The 14,885-nt window shown below is 33.9% G+C and overlaps 1 long non-coding RNA gene across 1 annotated transcript; it reads left to right on the top strand.

Annotated features, from left to right (window-relative positions):
* Positions 1-11,495: 11,495 nt before the first annotated feature.
* Positions 11,496-12,324, top strand: LOC121215327 (uncharacterized). The gene is made up of 2 exons (XR_005911127.1): positions 11,496-11,792; positions 11,929-12,324. It is a non-coding gene; the product is annotated as an uncharacterized lncRNA (long non-coding RNA).
* The last annotated feature ends 2,561 nt before the right edge of the window (positions 12,325-14,885 follow it).

Raw genomic sequence — 14,885 nt, 5'->3', positions numbered from 1 at the left:
GAAGACAATAAATGGAAGAAGGCCATGGACGAGGAGATTGCTGCAATAAGAAGGAATGACACGTGGGAGCTAACAAGTCTGCCAGAAGGACATAGCCCGATTGGTGTCAAGTGGGTGTACAAGACGAAGACCAACAAAGAAGGAAAAGTAGAGAAATACAAGGCAAGACTAGTCGCCAAAGGCTACAAGCAAAGACAAGGAGTGGACTATGATGAAATATTTGCTCCAGTCGCAAGAATAGACATAATTAGGCTTCTCATAGCGGTCGCAGCACAATACAAATGGAAAATCTATCAGATGGACGTCAAGTCTGCATTCCTGAATGGCTACTTGGAGGAGGAAGTCTACATAGAACAACCACCTGGATATAGCATACAAGGAAAGGAGGACAAAGTCTACAGATTGAAGAAAGCTTTGTATGGATTGAAGCAAGCCCCAAGAGCATGGAACACAAGGATCGACGAGTACTTCCGAAGAAATGGATTCATCAAAAGCCCGCACGAGCACACCCTGTACACAAAGAAGAATGGATGTGGAGATATCATGATCGTATGCCTATATGTGGATGACATGATTTTCACCGGAAACAATCTAGGTATGTCTGATGATTTCAAGAAAGCTATGACTAAAGAATTTGAAATGACAGATATCGGTGAGATGTCATACTTTCTTGGAGTCGAGGTGAAACAAATGCAAGATGGAATTTTGTCTCTCAAAAGAAGTATGCGGAGCAGATTTTGAACAAGTTCAAAATGAAGGATTGCAAGCCAGTAGTCACGCCAGCTGATCCAGGGATGAAGCTAAGTGTTGATTCGACAAGGGAGTCGATAAATCCGACGTTGTTTAAAAGTCTCGTTGGAAGTTTAAGGTATTTGACAATCACACGACCAGATATTACATATGCAGTAGGATTGGTGAGCAGATTCATGGAGAAGCCGAAGCAAGACCACTTAATTGCCGCAAAAAGAATTTTGAGATATATCAAAGGTACGATGAACCATGGTTTATTCTATACCCACTCACAAGATTCAAAATTAGTTGGCTACTCAGATAGCGATTATGGGGGAGACTTGGATGATCGGAAAAGCACTTCCGGATATGCATTTCACATCAGTTCCGCAATTTTTCATGGTCGTCAAAGAAGCAACAAACAATTGCTCTCTCAACATGTGAAGCAGAGTATATGGCCGCAGCAACTTGTACATGCCAAGCAATGTGGTTGAAGAATATTTTGGGAGAAATAGGTGTTTCAAATGAAGGTCCAATTACCATCTACGTTGACAACAAATCCGCTATATCACTTGCCAAGAATCCGGTGTCGCACAGCCGAAGCAAGCACATCGATACGAAGTATCATTTTATCCGAGAGCAAGTGAAAAACAAAAACGTGGAGTTGGTCCATTGCAGGACAGAAGATCAACTGGCAGATATTTTCACAAAGCCGTTGAAAGTGGAGACATTCAACAAATTCAAGGAGAAACTCGGTATGAAAGTTGGGTTTGAGGGGGAGTGTTAGAAATCAAACCCACTCCAAGCATAATCTAGAAGCATGAGACGTGGAGCAATTTTGTGCCATGCAAAGTGCTGAAATTTTAGCCATACAAAGTGCTCCATTATTGAGATGTTTTGTGGCTAGAAATTAAGTGGATTAATAGCCACATTTGTTGTCACTTTATCAGCCTATAAATAGAGGCTTGAACTTGTGTTGTAATGAAGAAAAAAAAGAGAAGAAAAAAGAAATAAGAGAAGCAACGTGAGTGAGAGTGAGAAGGTTAGCAAACCTTGAGTGAGTTAAAATCTAGCAGCAGCTAGACTATCTAGTCATTGAGAAAATATTTGTAATCTTCGTATTGTAATATATTGAGTGTGTAATAAAAAGTAAATTTTCGGCCCATCACGTTTCCAACAACGTCTGATACACCTGCAGTTGCATGTGATTAAAACCACGGTAACAACAAATAGGGTTAGCAGAACCAAAGTTTTCCCCCTATATTTAAGGGTTTCTTTCACAGTAAAATCTATTTCCGGTACTGATGATGGACTACTATTGCTTGCTGGGTTTGGTTTCTTCCAAAGTAGAGACAGAAGTACATTTAAAAACCAAAGGAGAAGTACACGATAGATGCACCAGCATTCCACTATTACACGATTAGGTTAAGCACATGACATGAACCAGCAAAAATATTAGAAACAAACAGCAGGAGCATTAGAGTAAAAATATTCAACCAAACACACAAGGCTCCATGGGACATCAAACCCTTTGCTGCAAGTCATCAAATTTGCCCATACACTTGGAGGCTAGCAAAGGTCACGATTCAGTTGACTGATTGTTAACAAATAATCAAAGGATTTGGCCTTTTTGACCCCAGTTTAACAAAAATAAAAAAAATTTAAACAATTAATGAGAATTTTCAAAAATTAGAAAGAGATGATAAAAAAAAGCATCTTTTTGGGGTTAAATAAGTGGGTTTTTTGGCTGGGAAAAAAACTCACTTGGGTTAAATCGGCAGATGGTAGAGATGATGAATTGATGTTATACGAGGAAAGCTAACAGGTGATCTGTTAGAGGAGAAGAAGAGATTCCTAACAGCTACTAGGTTGGCCGGAGAACTCCACCAGAGCCTGGTGATTGAAAAGGTCGACGAGCGTTATTCTCGAGGACTGAAAAGGAATATGCCATTCAAACCGCTGACTGCGCTCAGACGAGGCTTCCCCGAAGCCGTGAGGTAAGAGCTTATGTCTAGAGAAGCTTCTGAATTCCCCTCTTTAGTTTCTAACAAGTTGTTTAAATATTTTACTATATTATTAAGGAATAAAGATAATTTATAATTCAAATTCCCCCTAATTTCTTATCTAATCTATTTTTCCCAAATTTATTTAAATATTTAAAAATAGGTTTCGCCTCTCAATTTTTATTGAAATATCTTAATTCCATTGTTGGTACCAAAGAAAAGGTTTTTCAATATCTTTCAAAAGGTATGGGTGATATTTAATTTCGAGTAGTCAACTTTTAACTTAATATTTTTTAATAGTATATCTTGTGTACTTTCGTTTGTTATAATTATTTCGATCATATAAGTCATGTAGTCGAAACTGTTAATTTAAAAGAATTGAATAAATTGTGATGGTTTTCAATATTTTAAGTTTAGAAACTTAACATTTTAGTAATCAATTTTAACAAAATTAACACTATGTTGAATCTTTGAACCCATTTTTCAATTACCAAAATATCAAATGAATGGCTTCAAGTAAGGATCATGCAAGTTTCTAAAATTTAATTTCAAATGTAACATTGTTTAGTGTTATTTCCAGCCAGCAAATTATATCAATTTCAATTTTATAAAAGTTTATAAAAATTCTACCTTTTTAAATATTTTTTATTAACTCATTTTTAATAATTATGATTATTATTAGTGTAAGAGGACGTGGGTTCGAGTGCGATAAAGCGTATTATCCTCTTATTTAAAGATTGGGAAGAGCTATGAGTAGTTCTAGACATTATATCAAAAAGAGAAGATATAATAAATACCTATAATAAGATCAATGTTTAAAAAAATTTTACGATAGTTACCACATGACCAAAATGTCTTAGGATGATCAATGATATATGCATGGATAGAGTAAAATTTATTAAAGCTAATTAAACCAAGCTATCAATTTTTAAGTTTAAAATATCAAGTTGCAATAATTTTTTAAATGAAGTTCAGACATTCTAAAACTGACATATTTACATAACATTTGAAAATATATTTTTTTAATTTTGAAATATTATTTGAATTACTCAATTTCAAATAAATCAAGTAAATTTAATTCGGATATAATCTTTTTTGTATACGCCCAAATCAGCTTCCCCACCTTAAAATGGTAAGTCAGGTTATTTATTTATATATTTTATGAGGAGGCAGCGATTGTTAAAAGGGTTAACGCTTGCTCCTGATTATTTAAATAAATTGCAATATCTGGAGAGAGAGAGAGAGAGAGAGAGAGAGGCAGGTTAATGTATTGCCCTCTAATTTTTTGTAATCTTTAGAATTATTTAAACATTTAAAAATAAGGAGGATTTATATTTGACCCCTCAATTTTATTTTTTAGAAAAACTTAAATTACTTTGTAAGAGAAAAAATAAAATTGCAATAACATTATAATATTTAATATAATGATAATATCAAATAATTCTATACATTTTTTAATTATACTATATTTCTCTTTAACAGTCAGACATTAAATCCTTCTAATTTTTTTTATATTAAACATATTTATTTGTTCAATCCAGCTCGAGTTACTAGTTATCGATAAAAATATACATTTTATTTAAATTAATTATAAAATAAATAAAAATTAAAATAAAATATTTAATTTTTTAAATAATAGATTTCGCATTTAAACTTAATTAAGGCAAAATAAAAAAGCCCTTCTATAACATAATAAATTTCCAAATATATTTTTTATAATAATTATTAATCCAAATTTGAGTAACATAACATAAAATTCAATTTAAACTTGTCAAATATTTCAATAATTTATGTCATAAAAATCCAACCCAAATACAAATTTGGTGACATATAAATGGAACTCAAAATAAACACACTGAAATTCAACATTACTACAAAAGTCTCATTGATATAATTCAACGAATTATTATTTTTCCTACATATCCCATCATGAAATAGCTGCTTCCCGGAATAACAACCTGTTTGGCATTCAAGAAAGTGAAAGTAAACACGTCAGTGAGTAATAAATACATATAGAATCCAACAAAGACAATTAACAAATGTGTTCATATTTGATGCAAAGCAATGAAGCAAAAGATTTTATTGGAAACAACTTGAGTTAACAGGGAATTAGGAACACATTGGAAACGAGATGAACAATATTTATTACAGTGGTATGGGTATAATTAATTATATATACGGAGGATCATCCCCCTTAGTTTCATGGTATACTTTAATACATAGTTTCGAATATGAGTACCTTTTATTTGTACTTATGTTTTGAAGATTATACTAAATGCACGCATATTATGAAATAGGAAAATGATATTAATGGAGATCTGTTGAGTTTTTCACACAGGAAGAAAAACAGATCTATTTTACCTGGGTAAAATATGAACAACTTGTTGAATTTGGAGCAACAAAGTAATATTCCCGGATAAAGTATGAAGTAAAGTTTTTTTATTCAAAGAAAAGAACAGACAGAAGCAAAAAGAATGAGGAATTAAGAGAACAAGAAGATGATCAGTATTTTTTTACATTGATTCATAAAATATATGATATACATAGAGAGCTTACAACAAACATTTTAACTTGTTGAAATGAACAAACATTAAATTTTCTAATGATAACCTAGGACTTGTCTAAAACTGAAAAGTACTTGACCAACTTTATCCAGTCAAAAAGTTTCTGTCAAATCATATACAGGTCGTCTGTTACACTAAAACGTACTTTACCCGGGTAAAATACGTACATTTACAGTTGCTGTATTTTATCCGGGTAACATACATACTGCTGTTTGTTGCCACCTTTAACACTCCTCCTTGGCTACAAAACAGCAGACTCCAATTTGCTTCTTCAAATACTCGAACCTGGTGGCAGCTAACGGCTTGGTCAAAATGTCTGCCAATTGAACTTCTGAGCAACAATGAACCAAGTTGATCTTCTTTGACAACTCTGCCTCCCTCACAAAATGGTATTTGATCTTGAAATGCTTAGTTTTGCCATGAAACACAGGGTTCTTGGCAATTGCAATAGCTGACTGATTGTCAACTTTGATCTCTGTTGCTTCAACTTGTTCTTCATTCAAGTCATACAAAAGTTTCCTAAGCCAAATGGCTTGATTAACAGCCCCAGAAGCTGCAATATACTCTGCTTCAGCTGTTGATTGAGCAACAGTTTGTTGCTTCTTTGAGCTCCAGCTAAAAACTCATGATCCCAAAGTGAAGAAGTATCCCGATGTACTCTTCATATCATCAACTGAGCCAGCCCAATCACTATCTGAATAACTAACCAGCTTTAGTTCCTCAGCTCTCTCAAACTTTACACCATAGCCTAAGGTGCCTTTAACATACCTTAGGACTCTTTTAGCAACTTTAAAATGTGTAACATTACAGCAGTGCATGAATCTCGATAGAAGGCTAACAGCATATAAGATGTCTGGCCTTGTTGCTGTCAAGTAGAGTAGACAACCAACCAAACTTCTATACTCCTTTTCATCTACTCGATCATGCTTACTGGTGCTTGAGAGTTTTTCTCCTAGTGCAACAGGAGTGCTCATAGGCTTGCACTTTGACATGCTGAATTTGCTTAGAACTTTCTGTGCAAATGCTTGCTGGCTTATGAAAATGCCATGCTCATTCTGATTCACTTCCATACCAAGGAAGTAGGTCATCAAACCAAGATCAGTCATTTCGAACACATCTTGCATCTGCTTCTTAAAATCCTTAATTAACTCACTTCTGCAGCCAGTAACTAACAAGTCATCCACATAAAGTGAGACTATCAACAAGGTTTCTTTCTCAGCCTTCTTCACATAAAGTGTAGGCTCACTGATGCTCTTCTCAAATCCTAGCCTTGACAGGTATGCATCAATCCTGTCATACCAAGCCCTTGGAGCCTGTTTTAGGCCATACAAAGCCTTCTTGAGCTTGTAAGCCTTGTGTTCTTCACCAGCAACCTTAAATCCTTCAGGTTGTTCTATGAAGATTTTTTCCTTGAGAAATCCATTCAAAAATGCTGATTTGACATCTAACTGATGGACTTTCCGTTTCTTTTGAGCAGCTAAGGCAAACAACAACCTTATGGTGTCTAACCTTGCAACAGGTGCAAAGGTTTCAAAATAAGTAACACATTGCTGCTGACTGTACCCCTTCACAACTAGTCTGGCCTTATGCTTGTTCAGAGATCCATCTGCATTGTTCTTAGTCCTGAACACCCATTTGACACCTATTATCTTCCTATTTACTGGCTTATCAACCAGCTCCCATGTGTCATTTTTATGGATCATCTCCATTTCAGCTTCCATGGCCTTCTTCCAGCATTCTTCTTTAGCAGCCTCTTCAAAATTTAAAGGTTCAACTATTGCAACATTACATCTCTAGTAGATGTCTGCAATGGTTCTAGTGCCTCTCACAGGTTCTTAATCAAAGTCTTCATCAGCTGGCCCTTCTTTAGCTAGCTCCAAACTGCTGTCCTGCTGATCTTCATCAGTCAACCTTGCACCAGTATTATTCCAGCTCTATACTCTACCTTCATCAAACCTCACATCCCTACTCACTAGAATCTTATTAGTTGAGGGATCATACACCCTGTACCCCTTATTGGTATTGTTGTAGCAAAAAAATATTCCTGGAGCAGCCATTCTCTCAAGCTTGGTTCTCTTTTCTGCTGGAATAAGGGCATAGCAAACACAGCCAAACACTTTTAAGTGTGAAACAAAAGGCTTGATTCCATGCCAGGCTTCAAAAGGAGTCTTTTCCTTCACAACAACAGTTGGCAACTTGTTGAGCAGGTACACTGAGGTATTGACAGCCTCAGCCCAAAACTTGCTTGGCAGCTTGCTCTCAAACAACAAACATCTGGCCATATCAAGTACTGTTCGATTTTTTCTCTCATATACTCCATTTTGCTGAGGAGTATAGACTGTTGTTAGCTGATGGTGAATCCCAGCTTGTTCACACAACTTCTGGAACCTTTCAGACAAATACTCAGTGCCATTATCTTTCTCAAAGCCTTAATCTTGCAATCAGACTGATTTTCAGCCAATGCCTTAAATTTGTTGAAGGCTTCAAACACTTCTGATTTCTGCTTTAAGAAATAAACCCAGCAAAACCTGGTTAGATCATCTATAAACAGCAAAAAGTACTTACTGTCATTTAAGGAAGAGGTCTCTATTGGTCCACAAACATCAGAATGGACTAACTCAAGTCTTTCTCGAGCCCTCCATGCCACATTAGCATGAAAAGGTAACCTGGTTTGCTTACCAAGCTGGCAAACCTCACAGACAGTGTCTTTTGGTTCAACTTTTTACATGTCTTCAACCAAGTTCAGCTTATGTAACTGATCAAGTGACTTGTAATTAACATGTCTAAATCTCCTGTGCCATAGAATGGCATCATCAACAAGGCTGGTGTAAGCCCTCTTCTCTAGTTGATTAACATCAAGCATAAAACACCTGTCTGTCATTGCTACTGTGACCAACTCCTGACCATAAGAGTCTTCAACAATGCATGAGCCATTCTTGAAAGCAAGTGAGTAACCTTTTTCTACAAGCTAACCAACACTAAGTAGATTCTGATCTATGTCAGGCACAAAAAGTACATCAGAAATCACTTTATTACCTGACTTTGTGTTGATCACCACATTGCCCCTGCCTTTGGCTTCAATCAGATTCCCATTGCCAATCTTGATATTTGAGACAAAACTTCTGTCGAGCTCCTTGAACAGTCTTTCATCAGCTGCCATGTGGTATGTGCAGCCACTATCCACTAGCCAATCACAACTAACTTTGCTCGAGGTTGCAAAATAGGAGGCTGTAAAAATATGCTCCTTCTGAGCTTGAAGATCCTCAGCAGCCTTAGCTTACATTTGTTGCTGAGCTTGTGCCTTTCCTCTGTTTTTGCACACCCTCTCAACATGTCCCAGCTGTTTGCAGCTCCTGCACTGCACATCTGGTCTGTGCCAGCAGTTCTTCTCCAAATGTGAAGTTTTCTTGCAGTGAATGCATGGTGGAAATCTATTCTTCCCTGCATCTCTCATTGATTTCTCCCTTCTATCGACCCAAGGTTTCTTCCCCTTTTGACTAGAACCTGAACCTTCCTTGGCCTTTGCTTGGAAAGCTCCTTCGGGATGCTCTTCCTGCCTATTGGCCCTTCGTTGGTCAAGTGCATATAGGGAATTTACCAACTCAGACAGCGAGATGGCTGATAAATCCCTCGAGTCCTCCAATGAAGAAATCTTTGACTCAAACTTCTCTGGAAGAGTTGTAATGACCTTTTCAAGAACTCTACTCTCACTGAAATCATCACTAAGGAACCTAATGTTGTTGACTATGGCCATTATTCTGTCAGAGTATTGCTTAATGGTCTCTGACTCTCTCATCTTCAGATTCTCAAAATCCCTCCTAAGATTGATCAGCTGCTGCTGCCTTGTCTTGTCTGACCCCATAAACTCCTCCTTTAGCTTCTCTCATGCTTGCTTTGGTGAGTCACATGCCATTATCCTAGTAAAAATCACATCGGATACTCCATTTTGCAAGCAAGACATTGCTTTATACTTCTTGGCACACTCTTCACTATGTTACCTCATCTGAGCAATGGTTGGATTGGCCCTCAATGGAGGTGGTTCAGTATCATTCTGGATCACACTCCATAAATCATGTGCTTAAAGGTATGTCTTCATTTTAACTACCCAAATGTGGTAGTTTTTTCCAGCAAACACAGGTAGTGGTGGTGGTGTGAAACTCATTTTGCAGCAAACAAACAGACTAATAAAAAAACAGCTTCTGCTTCTTTTCTTTCAAACACAACCAAGGTCCTCAAAGACTTAGGCTCTTGATACCATTTGTTGAGTTTTTCACACAGGAAGAAAAATAGATCTATTTTACCCGGGTAAAATATGAACAACTTGTTGAATTTGGAGCAACAAAGTAATATTCCCTGATAAAGTATGAAGTAAGTTTTTTTATTCAAAGAAAAGAACAGACAGAAGCAAAAAGAATGAGGAATTAAGAGAACAAGAAGATGATCAGTATTTTTTTACATTGATTCATAAAATATATGATATACATAGAGAGCTTACAACAAACATTTTAACTTGTTGAAATGAACAAACATTAAATTTTCTAATGATAACCTAGGACCTGTCTAAAATTGAAAAGTACTTGACCAACTTTATCCAGTCAAAAAGTTTCTGTCAAATCATATACAGGTCGTCTGTTACACTAAAACGTACTTTACCCGGGTAAAATACGTACATTTACAGTTGATGTATTTTATCCGAGTAACATACATACTGCTGTTTGTTGCCACCTTTAACAAGATCCCATTGCAAAATAGATGAAAGAACAAAACCAGATATTGACAGATAAAAACAATTTGGATCAGTAAGATAATGAAGGAATAACTAAGCAGCTATGGCTCTTCTACTGTGTTTTATTGGTGTGGCCATTATGGCTTGGTAGAAATGAACTGCTTAATAACATTAACAAAAATTGGTTTTGGAAAGATGGAAAGGTTTATCAAAACAAAAAAGAAAAGAATTGGTTGTGGAGAAGTGTAGCAAGAAAGCAAGAAATTTGTGGGAGAAAGGGAAGGTGTTAGTGATAACAAGGTTCCTGGACTTCGATTTCATCCATCTGAGGAAGAGCTCGTAGCGTTTTTGTCTTAGACCAAAAGTTGACAGGAAACCCCTCAGAATCGACCTAATCAAACGTATTGATATTTACAAGTTTGATCCCTGGGATCTCCCAGGTATGTTCTAAAATTCGGTTAATATACGAGATTGCACCGTTGCCAACACAGCCCACCACATCATCATTAAAACCAGCAAGGAAAAAGGTCGACGGTGAGAATCCAGTGTGTATTGTTTTAACCCCCCCATATTTTTGGGGCAAAGAACCGGTTACCGATGAGGTTAGGAATCCAGCCATAAGGGTGAAAATGGAAGGGATTAGCAATTGGTGTAGCAGAAAAGGATATACTGAGATACAGAGGGTCTGGTACTTTGATATTTTTGGGAAATAGGCTGGGGTTTTAGGTTCCTTAAAACTTAGGAGAAAAATTCTTTTAAGTACCTTAAAAGTTGGTAAATAAATTTTTTGAGTCCCCTACAAATTGAAAAATAATATTTTGAACTCCTCTACATCTGTTGGTACAACTATAGAGTAGAGGTGCTCATGGGTCGGGCTGATCTAAGTTTGAGCCAGATTCAATTAAATATTCAGGTTCATTTACTAGGCTCGAGCTTGTCCCAAAAAATAAGTCGAATTTTTTGTCTAAGCCCGGCCCGAATAAAAATGTTAAAATTTGGGCCCAACTTGACCCGCCCGTAATAATTTTTATATTATTTTTATATAATTTTTAAATATATATAATACATCAAAAATATTAAAAACATTAAAATAAATATATCACAACAAATTAAAAATAAATTTTAAAAAATATTTAGACTTAAATAAAACTAAGATAAATATAACTTAACAAGCAAATGTCTCTAAAATAATAACAAAATTAATAATAAAATAAGTTTTATACAATATTCAAATAATAACAATAAAATAGTAGCAACATAATAGTAAAATGGTAGCAAAATAGGAAAAAATAATAAGAATATAATATTAAAAAGAGCAGATTTTTTTATCTTTTGGTGAATTCGGGTTGGATTGGACTAAGTTCGGGCCAAAAATGCATTATCTGATACCCGGGCTGTTTTTTAAATGACCTTATTTTTTTGTCTAAATTTATTTTTCAGACTTATATTTTTATTTAAACCATCTCATATTTTAAGCTGGCTTATTGTCACTAGACCAGGTGGCCCCACCTGATCAATTCTACTACGGAAAAGTTGAAGTTGAAGAACAGTGGATGGGGTGGTGAAGTGGAGATGATGGAGGGTCAAGGAGAAGACCGTGGAGGAAAGCTTCAAAAGATTGAAATCTGAGATGAAGAAATAAGCGAGGAACAAAAGAATATCAGGGAAGGGCAAAGGCAAGCGAAAGAGAAATTCGGAATCATCGAATCCGAGTGCGAGGAATTGAAGAGGGAAACTAAGCTCATAATCCAGCGAAGTGCCAGAACTCAGGTTATACTTGCTCCTTTTTCTTTAGTATATTACAAATAGTGGGAAGGATTTCATTAGCAAGGCTCTTCCTTAGATCTTAAGGCTTTAACCATGTGACCCTTCCTTTGGTCTGCTATTATGTTCCATATCCTGAAAGAGCGCAGGGGAAGCCGGCGAGTTGAAGACCATGTGTTCCATTTAAGCAAACCGCTAAGCTAAAGAAGTTGCAGAGTTCATGAACCAGGGTAAGGCCAGTAGCTGTAAGAAGGCAACAAAAGAAGAAGAAGATGGTGGCTTTGTTGTTGGACGGCTGCTTATTGGTCATTATGGTTGGCTAGGAATGAACTAATTTATACCGGTTATCCCAATCGAAAGCTCTTTGTTTTTTTCTTCTACAATTCATTATTTTTCAGGCAACTTTAAACGTTAGGAATCTGTAAATAGAAAAGTTAAACAACTTTTTTTTCGATTTCTGACATTGATCATCAAATCGATTTAGATCTAAAATGTGTTTTTCTACTTGTCAATGAAAACTGAACATTGATCAACTGTATCGATTATCGAATCATTATTCAGAGTTCATCAATTGGATTCCTTCTTTTCTTAACTTAATACTCTAGTGACTTTCATAAAAAATTTTAAAAGTTCAAGTTAGATAAAAATTATTTTATAATTTTTTAAAATTATATAGTGGATTCAATGAGTTGGGTGTCAGACGTATTAACCACTTTTATTTTTGAAGAGGTTTCCGGGAAGGCACAGTCTTCCCATCCGCAACGATTGAATAGTGGCATTATAATGAAAAGGGAATTGACAGACCAACCCAAGAAGAAAAAAGAAACTGTGGCTATCCATCCCCACCACAGGCCCAAACCCAACTACAGATCAAATATTAATAATTTGTTTTACGCTTGTTTTAGTTTCTTAATTTCTATTTTTAGGCTTTCTTGAAATTATAATTATTTTAAAATAAAATTTAAATTTTAACCTTTCAATTTTTAATATAGTTTTATCTTGACCTCTTTCGCATCTTCGTCTTTAATATAGTTTTATCTTGACCTCTTTCGCATCTTCGTCCCTATAAGCTTTCTCATTTATGAAGTTTTTCTAAAGTAAATATAATTAGAAATGAGAAAGAGTGACCCACTAACATTTGGCACATCAACTTTTATAATTATATTTTGTCTTACTCGAGGCAGGAGAAAGAGTGGCACCTCTTTCAATTTTGAGATTTAATTTATATACGTAATTTTAATATAATTTGACACATCAATTTTTATAATGTCATTAATTAGTTTAAATGTTTTATTTTAATTAAAATGATTATGTGAATTTTTTAGGATTGTTAGTACTTTTAAATTTTTTTTATTAAATTCAGATCTTACAATATTTTTTTTTGTTACATGGAGTCAAGTGTGTTTTTTATTATTATTTCAAAATGACACACCAACAAATTCAATAAAAAAAATATTAATAGCGTTAGTAAATTGAATTAAATTTTTAAATTAAAAAAATAGAGATATTAATTCTTAAAAATAAAAATTTAAAATTTAAATTCCAAATATATAAAAAAAATATGAAAATCTAAATAAATTCTAACATTTAAATTTTTACTCTATAATTTAATAAATATTTAATTAAATAAAAAGAAACCAAGTTAAATTACTTGAATATGTTGAACAAAAAGTTAATTGACCAAATAGGTCAAGGGTTTTTAAATTTAGGAAAATATATTGTTTTTGGAGAGAATGTGTAAAAGTGTATTCAGCTGAACACATTTTTGGTTCAGTTGACAAGAAAGTAGACGCACTTTTATACTCTCTTCAAAAATAACTTATTTCTTTAATTAAAAAAATCGACACATTTAACCGATTAACATTTATTTTCGATATATTTTACAAATTTAGCTCATAACCATACTGTTGAAAAACATGTTTTACCGTTAAATGTAGTGACAACTTCCAAAAAGGTCTGGGATTGGGGTCCCATCCCATGGGAATAACGTACATGTATAAGCAATCTAATCAACGTTCATATAGTAAGCAATCTAATCAACTTTGAATCTTTGTCTCGATTTCCCGAAGTCCCTTTATTTTACACCAAACATGGTCTACTATCATTGCTGAAGGAGGACTGAATCATCATACATTCCATAAATGTTCCATGCAACGTCATCATCTTCTCATTGGATGGTTTTTCTATTACATTTACTTTTTAATATTTCTTAATTAAAACTAATATCAATATTTGATATATCATTACTGTTTTTTTAATTAAATTTCGCAAACAAAATTAAAAAATTATCATGTGTATATCTTTATATTTTTAATTGTTGACTATACCATACAATTATATATCACTCCATCTTTATTTATGGAGTTCTAAAACTTCATTCATTATTTATCAAATATTCTTCTAAAATTATTGGAGTTAATATGGAAAGGGAAAAAATAGTATTATCCTTATTTAAAAAATTAATTATATTTCATTTATAAACTTTTATTAAATATAGTTCTAAATCCATTTCTTTTCCGAATTAACTATATATCAATTTAATTATAAAAATATCTAAAATAATATGTTTATTATTATTATAATTAGTGTGAAATAATATTCGTTATTCAAATAGTCAAACATAATTAAAATATATTAATTCATATAAATTCAAATATTATAATAATAAAATTACTTAGTTTCTTTTAGACCTGTTCATGGGATGGATTATCCATCCAGATCCGGAGGCCCGTCAAAAATTCAAGAGGGTTTGAGTAAAAAATTAAGCTTATTTAAAATATAGGTTGAGCTTGGGTTTAAACATTCAATGACCAACTCGTTTTAAGTTTATCACGCATTAAAAAGATAAAATTATACAAATATATAATACTACTCTAATATAAACATTTAAAAATGTTAAGATGACTATATAAAAATTTTCAATAAATAAAAAATGTATAAAATTATTAAATATTAAAATAAAAAATACAAATATCTTTTTAAAAAATAAAAAATAATATGGGCAAGCCTAAAATAGACTTGGATTAGTCTTTTACAAATATGAGCCGGTTTGGGCAAAATTTTAGGCCCATATTTCAAGTCAAGCCGAGCTTGGCTTAG

Source organism: Gossypium hirsutum, chromosome A02 (assembly GCF_007990345.1).
Source record: "Gossypium hirsutum isolate 1008001.06 chromosome A02, Gossypium_hirsutum_v2.1, whole genome shotgun sequence".
Taxonomy (NCBI): Eukaryota; Viridiplantae; Streptophyta; class Magnoliopsida; order Malvales; family Malvaceae; genus Gossypium; species Gossypium hirsutum.
This window is presented reverse-complemented; position numbering and strand designations above follow the sequence as displayed.